The sequence below is a fragment of the Microtus ochrogaster genome, chromosome 24, assembly GCF_000317375.1.
Source record: "Microtus ochrogaster isolate Prairie Vole_2 chromosome 24, MicOch1.0, whole genome shotgun sequence".
NCBI classification, from domain to species: Eukaryota; Metazoa; Chordata; class Mammalia; order Rodentia; family Cricetidae; genus Microtus; species Microtus ochrogaster.
In genome coordinates this window covers 647601-655500 of record NC_022024.1, presented here as the reverse complement: position 1 = coordinate 655500, position 7900 = coordinate 647601, and positions in this window count along the sequence as shown.

Below are 7900 nucleotides of genomic sequence, written 5' to 3'. Positions count from 1 at the left end.
CTACAAAGGGAGTTCCAGGACAGGCTCCAAAGCTACAGAGAAACCCTGTCTCGAAAAACCAAAAAAAAAAAAAAAAAAAAAAAAAAAAAACATGATTCAGGGGAAGGAACTGGAGGTGGGGAAGATGAAGGACTTAGTTTGGAACAAGATAACATTGTGAAGTGGGATTCCCCCTCTGTACGCTGTGAATGCCATTGGTTAATAAACTGCCTTGGCCTGTTGATAGGGCAGAACTTGGGTAGGTGGGGAAAACTAAACTGAATGCTGGAAGAAAGGAGGCAGAGTGAAAGAGAAGCCATGCAGCCCACCAGACAGATATGCTAAAACTTTACCTCATAAGCCACAGCCTTGTGGCAATACACAGATTACTAAAAATGGGTTAAATTAAGATGTAAGAGTTAGCCAATAAAAAGGGAGAGCTAATGGGCCAACCAGTGATGTAAGTAATATAGTTTCTGTGTGATTATTTCGGGACTGAGCAGCCAAAAACAAAACAAGTGGCCTCCTCCAACAACATTGAGCATTCTTTAGACTCCCAAGTAAAATTACAGGTAGAAAGTAAGTCCAGGAAGGATGCTCCAGCCTTAGTCTAAGCCAGAGTCACATGACAAGTGACTTCAGCTCCTTTTGTTCAAAATACCAAGGTTAATTTAACATTCCATAATGCATTCCATTCATTTTAATGGCTAGCTTACTACTAAGATTATTATTTAACTGTATTTTAAAACTTGGACTCTTCTTACTAAACTTCCAAATCAAAATGTGCGTACACACATACATAGGCAGGTGCAGGGCTAATAGTGAATCATTTAAATCCCCTAAAATGCAAATCTGCTGTGAAGCCATCATAATAATTCAGATACATTCCAAACAGCCTATAGAAATGAGTGTCCCATCTGTTTTAACTGTCAACTTCACATAGCCAAAGACGCACCTGAGAGAAGAAGCTAAATTCCTAAATTACCTCTAACTGATTGGCATGGCTGTGGGGAAGTGCCTTGACTGTTAATTGATATAGGAGGGCCCAGCCCACTGTGGGCAGCACAATCCCTAGGAAAGTGTTTCCAAACTGTAAGCCAAGGCTGGTTGAGTATTAGCCTGCCTGCCACCTAGCAAACAAAGAACATTCTCCATTCCTGCTGTACTTCCTGGCTGTGGAATGAATTCCTTGGTTGAAGGCAATGCTGCGTGGGATGGCAGGCGATCCTGCCTTCAGAGCTCTTGCCTTGACTTCCTTCAGTGACAGGTTGTGATCTGGAGCTGTAAGTGAAAGCAAGCCTCTCCTCCCCGAAGGAGCTTTTCCTGGGGGTGTTTGTGACAGCAACAGAAATGAAAGAATAATGAATAAACTGATGGAGGCAAATGCAGAGATCCACAGCCTAGCAGCAGGCTGAGCTCCCGGAGTCCAGTGGAAGAGAGGGAGGAGGGGAGTACCTGAGCAGAGGAGGTCAAGATCATGACAGAGACGGCTAATTCAAGTTTGTAGGCGCTCACGGACTCTAGACGGACAGCTCGGGAGCCTGCATGGGACCTAACTAGGCCCTCTGCATGAGGGTGACAGTTGTGTAGCTTTGTTTGTTTGCAGGACCCCTGGTAGTGGTACTAGGATCTATTCCTGGTATACGAGCTAGCTTGTTGGAGCCCATCCCCTATAGTGAGATGCCTTGCTCAGCCTTGATGCAAGGAGGAGGGGCGTGGTCCTGCCTCAACTTAATGTACCAGGCTTTGGTGATTGCCCATGGGAGAACTTACCCTTTCTGAGAAGTGGATTGGGGGATAGATGGGGGAGAGTGGGAAGATAGGAGGGAGGAGGAACTGGGGTTGGTAAGCAAAATTAATTTTAAGAAAAAGAATGCGTTAACTTTAGTTCATATTATTTAGGAAAAAAACACTGTGTAAAACTTATCTGCTTTCTTTTTATCTTGGGGGGTGGGGGAAAGGACATCTTTGAGAGCCTTGAGAGTTTAAAACAGTTTCTGACATAGAAAAAGAATATATTAGAACTTTATTGAGGTAATAAAATTAATTGAGGCAGGTCACAGTAATAAATCCAAAAGTTTGACAAGTTTCAAACTGTACTCTCTCCCTAATTAACATCATATTTTCTCTTGGATTTTAATGTAGCTACATGCTAATAACTTTCTATGATGGTTAATATAGTCTACCTGACAGGATCTAGAATGACCTGAAAGACATACACTTGGTATGTGTGTAAGGGAGTTCCTAGGCTGGGTTAATTGGTTAATGTGGTTCTTGTCACTGCAGATGCAACTTAAGAAAGCAAGGGTTTATTTGGGCCCAGAATTGGAAGGTACAGTCTATGGCAGTGGGACGGCACAGCGGCAGGAGCAGGAAGCCGAGGGGCACATCGCAGTCACAGTCAGGAAGCAGACAGTGGCACATGCTCATGCTTGGCTTGGCCGTACCCTTTATTCAGTCCAGGACCTCCACCATTTAGTGTGGGGCTTCTCGCCTCAATTAACCTACGCCTTGCTGTCTATGCCCAGAGATTTGTTTCCATGGCGATTCTGAATCCTGTCGAGTTGACAGTGAAGATTAGCCACCACACTTCTTTACTCTGTTCTTGCCAGGTGTTCTGTGGCAGTGATGAACACAGCCAAGCTTTTGTCTTGCTTCTGCTCTTCCTCCAAACTTGGATGCCTGTCTTTCTGACCTCGAATGACTTGCTATTGGGATGTTCACCAGGAAACTTAATGCGTCCTTAAAGACACTGCTGGTTTCCTGGATCCACAATGTCCACTCAACTCTTCCCCAGCTTTGTCTAGTGGGCCAATGTGTCCAAACAAAACCCAAGCCTCCTTGGTTCCAGTGTTGTACACAAGTAATTCTGGTCCATGCTCTGTTAGAGTCTCTGGCAAAGCTTCTGCTTTCCTGACACATACGTTTCCCATTCTTTCTTCTCCTGTCCCATCTTTAACCTTGAGTGCTGATGCTATTGATGCTGCATTCATATCACATTGAAGAGAGTGAAAGACACAGGGAGAAGAGCCAAGGAGAAATCAAACTCTTGGGATCTCGGTGCCATCCATAGTCTGCCGTCCTAGCTAGGTCTACCTTTGGAAAGATTTTTGAGCAGAAAATGATTAATCAAATAACTTGCTTGCTCACGATGTGGTTTGCCAGGTTCTGGTTCCCCACAGCTGAACTCCGTTGCTCATGGCACAACATACAAAACAAGAATTTTGATTTCCTCGGTTGAAGAGTATCTGATGACTGCCTGCCCTCCATCCACCTCACATTTATTCCTCTCTGTTCATAGATAATTTAGCCTCTGCTTTTGTCATTCATTCTCAAACACATTCATTCTCAGAGGCAAAATGAATCTCATCTCCAATGCCTTAATTTTTATTCTACCTCTAAACTACACCTTCAAATGTTTCTTCTCTTCAAACCTGTCCTCCTATCCCAGCCCACTGCCATTGCCTCTCAATTGTACCTCTCTGCTGTCATTTCCCCCTCCAACCAATCCCACACACACTTGCAGAGTCAAGTCGAAACTCACGCCATGTCGAGTTATGCCCTACTGTAACCCTTCCGGTTGTTTCCTGTCTTCTTTAAGCTATAATCCAGATGTCCGGCTGCTACAGACTGAATGTTTTGTCCCCAGAATTTGAAACTTCAGGATGGGGCTATTTGGAGATGGGCATTTGGGTTTATAATTAGGTCTCAGCATGAGACCTAATAACACTCAGTTATGGGATGAATGAAGAGTCCAAGAGACACCAAACTCAGGGGTGGTGGTGTGCACAAGTAATCCTGGCACTTGAGATGTAGAGTCAAGAAGATTAGAAGTTCAAGGTCACACAACGACAGAGGGAATTTGAAGTGAGCATCAGCTGTAAGAGACTCCATCTCAAAGAGAACAATGAAAAGGAGGAGGAGGAAGGAGAGAAGCAAAAGAAAGAAGAGGAAGGAGCAGGAGGAGGAAGAAGAAAGAAGAAGAAAGAAATCATTGTGAAAATTTTTCTCTCCTTCACCCCTTCCCCTCTCCCTTCCCTGTCCCTCTACCTGGCCCCTAACCTCTCCCTCTGTCTACCATGTGTGTATACAGTGGCATCCGTTTATAAGCCAGGAAGAAAGTTCTCATCAGAGACTGTATTTGAGCCTCCAGCCTCGAGAACTAAGAAAAATAAAAGCCTGTAGCTTAAACCACCTAGTTCATGATTATTTTGTCACAGTATCCCAATGAGACAAAGATACTGCGCATGGCTTCCGAGTCCCAAAGGTTCCCATCTCACCGTCAGTTCACTGCAATCATCCACGTCACCCTCAGTCTGGTCTTCAAAATTGCTGCTGCAAGCATTTGCACCTGGTCCCTGGGCTTCCTGCATCTCTGCTTCAGATCATCTCCTGGCTCCTCCTCATTTGTCATGGTCTCAGCACGCTGTGCTGCTTCCTTCGCACATTCTTCTATGTAAAATTAGCTATCACTTACATTTTTGTCATTTTTTTCTTTTAGACTAGAATCTTCATTAACACATGGACTACATCCATTTTATTTACTCCTCCATCCCCAGGTCTACAACAACATTGGCTCATTGAAGGCCCTTAGTCAATAATGTTTTTTAATAAACAGATAAACTTCTGAAGACCACAACCAGTCTTGAACACTCTTAGGATCCTGTCAAAGCTTATGGTTCTGAAACAATTCCTCTAAAATCTACAAAACACAAACAGTATTTTAGGTGTGAATAAGGGCTTATTCTAGCGTGGTTAACTCAGAACTCTCCAAACATATTAGCCCCACTGGTTACCCATTCTCCCCAGTAAGTGGTTTTTTCTCTCCACGGAGTCTTTGGCCTCAATAGAGCATCATGGCAAGGAACTGGGCACTCAGTTCAGGCTGACATGTGCCATGCTTTTATACAAACAAGCTCTCAGGAGTTTAGAAGGGAGTCCCATAGAGTCACAGTTCAAAGAATCCATACAGGTTTGCCCATGGCAGGACTAAGGGCAGGCTGCCCTGCAGGCTGTCCCCATGGCCAACCTAAAACATCAGGAACTTTCCCCAAATTTTCCAGTTTCAAGTCAAAGAAACTAAAGTATAGGAAAGATGTTCAAGGTAACTAATATAGCCCCATCAAGAGATGCTTTCAGACCATAAGCAGGAGCACATCTACTTCTGGTCAGCCATATATCTAGAGGCTTTATTCAGCATTCTGAAGCTGATGCTAGTGTTTTCATTACCAAATCATTACAGTTGCAAGAAAGGCAGAAACAATCTACAGGAGCTGGTGGCAGAGCAAGGGAAGATGCCTGTTTAGTGTCAGGGGCTCCCAAAGGCTTCCGGTCACACCATGGGTGGTCAGGACAAAAGAGGAGGACAATGGGCACATGCCAGGACACTTGTAGGACACATTGTCTTAGCAGCATGTCAGGAAACATCACTCTCATCTCTTGGAGCCTTTCATTTCCTCTGTCTTCCTTCCTGTGGGTGGCCTACAATGTCCTGGGAACAGTTTTAGAAAGTCTATGAAAACAAAATTATTCACAATAATATTAAAGACGTAATTTGCCTTTCTCACTGTATTGGACATTTACTCTGATAGCAAAAAGCAAAACTAGGTCAAAATGTCCACTCCTAACTTAAGGAGTGGCAATGACCCCAAACTGTAACTGAAGGATAATGTATTTTTCACCATTGTGTTGACGATAAGTGAGTGACAGAAAGGAAGAGAAGTAAGGAGAAGACGGAAGAAAGCATTTCTGCTGTAACACAGTTCTGTGGCGCTGAGGCAGGATGCTGAGGCAGGAAGATCATGAATTTCAGGTCTGCCTGGACTACATAGCAAGACCCTGCTGAGACAGAGAAGAGAAAGTGGTATAAACGAACTGTATTCATCAACCCGAGCATTTCCTACACACAGACTCACTGAAGCATGTTCCTGATGAAGCAGTCAATCATCCATTTCACTAAATCTCAGCATGCCTATATGGCTCTTTACCGCATCCTTGTGTGACAAGCTGGGACGTGTGACTAAAGAACTTCTCCTGCAGTTGTTCCTGGGGAAATAATTGTGTTGTGATTTACGTCGCAGCATGAAATATTATTTTTGTTTTAAAGAAATCTAGTTCCAATTTATCAGGCATTGGCTTGAAAATAAACTGAGTAAGTTTGTCACTACAAAAAAAAAACCAAAAAGACAAAAAAACAAAAACAAAGACTTGTGTTTGTGAAACTACTTCTAGCTGAGGTCTGGAGAGCAGACAGAATTACCCACGGGGGGGGGGGGGGTCATTAACACTGTATGTGATGTGGGACAATGGTCTGTACCCTGTCACTTGTATTTTTAATAAACACTGATTGGCCGGTAGCCAGGCAGGAAATATAGGTGGGACAAACAGGCAGGAAATAAAGGTGGGGCAACGAGAATTCTGGGAAGAGAGAAGTTTCAGTCTGCAGTAGCACCCAAACAGAGAGGAAGCCAGACACAGATCAAGCAAGATGTGACTGCCTCCCCGAAAAAGGTACCAAGCCACGTGGCTAACACAGATAAGAATTATGGGCTAATATAAGTTATGAGAGTTAATAAGAAGCCTGAGATACTAGGCCAATCAGTTTATAATTAATGCAGACCTTTGTGTGATTTCTTTGGTATTTAAAAACTGTGGAAACCAGGCAGGACGGAAACCTCAGTCAACAAGTATGCCCTTTCTAAAACACCCTTGTGACTCCAGATTCCCTCCATATACTTCAACAAAACCAATATATTGCACAAGATCAAATGCAAAAGTGTCTGCAAGAATTTTGTTGCCTTCTCAGTCACACATTAATGAGAATTTTAAAGGCACCAGAGAAGAGTGACAGGTATCTGTGATTCAGGAAAGAATTAAAATATGTAGATAGATAGATAGATAGATAGATAGATAGATAGATAGATAGATAGATAGATAGATATAAAATGCTCAACTACATTATGAAACTACACTAGTGCCAAGATCTGAATGATGAGAAGTGAACTCCAAAGCAAGATAACTTTTTTTGCATTAACATATTTTCCCATCTGTTTTTCCCTCCTGAGATGTGTTCTCACTCTGGGAGAGTTTGGGATTGAAATCCCTGTCTTTTGTTTTCAGAAGACTAAAATAAAAGTAGACTCCAGTTCAACTTGAGGGAAGAATACCCCTTTTCTGAAAGAAATTCTGAGTTGATGGAAGAATCAGAATCCAGGGTCTTCTGTATTCTCTCATAGACCCAAGGACACAGCCGGACCCCAGAGATGCTGCCACTGCTGCAGCAGACATTGAAATGTTATCAGCTACTTCCTGTCCTCTCGCTACAGTCCTCCAAACCTCTATGGTTAGCCCTTCCCTCTGACTCCAAGCAAGCTTCATTTGTCACAACACAATCAAAATATCACACAACAGCCCAAGAGAGATGCCCAAGGACCTGACTTCAGTCACTAACAGGCACATAAATGCTGGGCATTGTGACACACACTGTGTGTTCATAGTCCCAGTAATGGGGACGCAAAGACAGGAGGATTGCTGGGGCTCACTGACCAACCAGCTCACTGACAACAAGTTGCAGGTTCTAGTGAGCAACCTGTCTCAGAAAACATAAGTGTATGCATGCATATTGCATGCATCCACACTCCCCCCTACCCCCAACTGCCCCACCCACACCCACCCCACTTTAGTTTTCTAGACAAAGTTTTTCTGTGTAGCCCTGGCTGTCCTGAAACTCTCTCATAGACCAGGCTTGCCCTTAACTCGGAGATCTGCCTACCTCTGTCTTCCAAACGCTGGGATTAGAGAACTTTTACACAATACCTGACCTTAAAAAAAAAATTCCCAGTAGAATGTTAGCCCTGGCTTCCCCAACCACAGTAGTTCCCATATTCCAAAGATTTGCTGTTGTGTGATATTTTGATTGTGT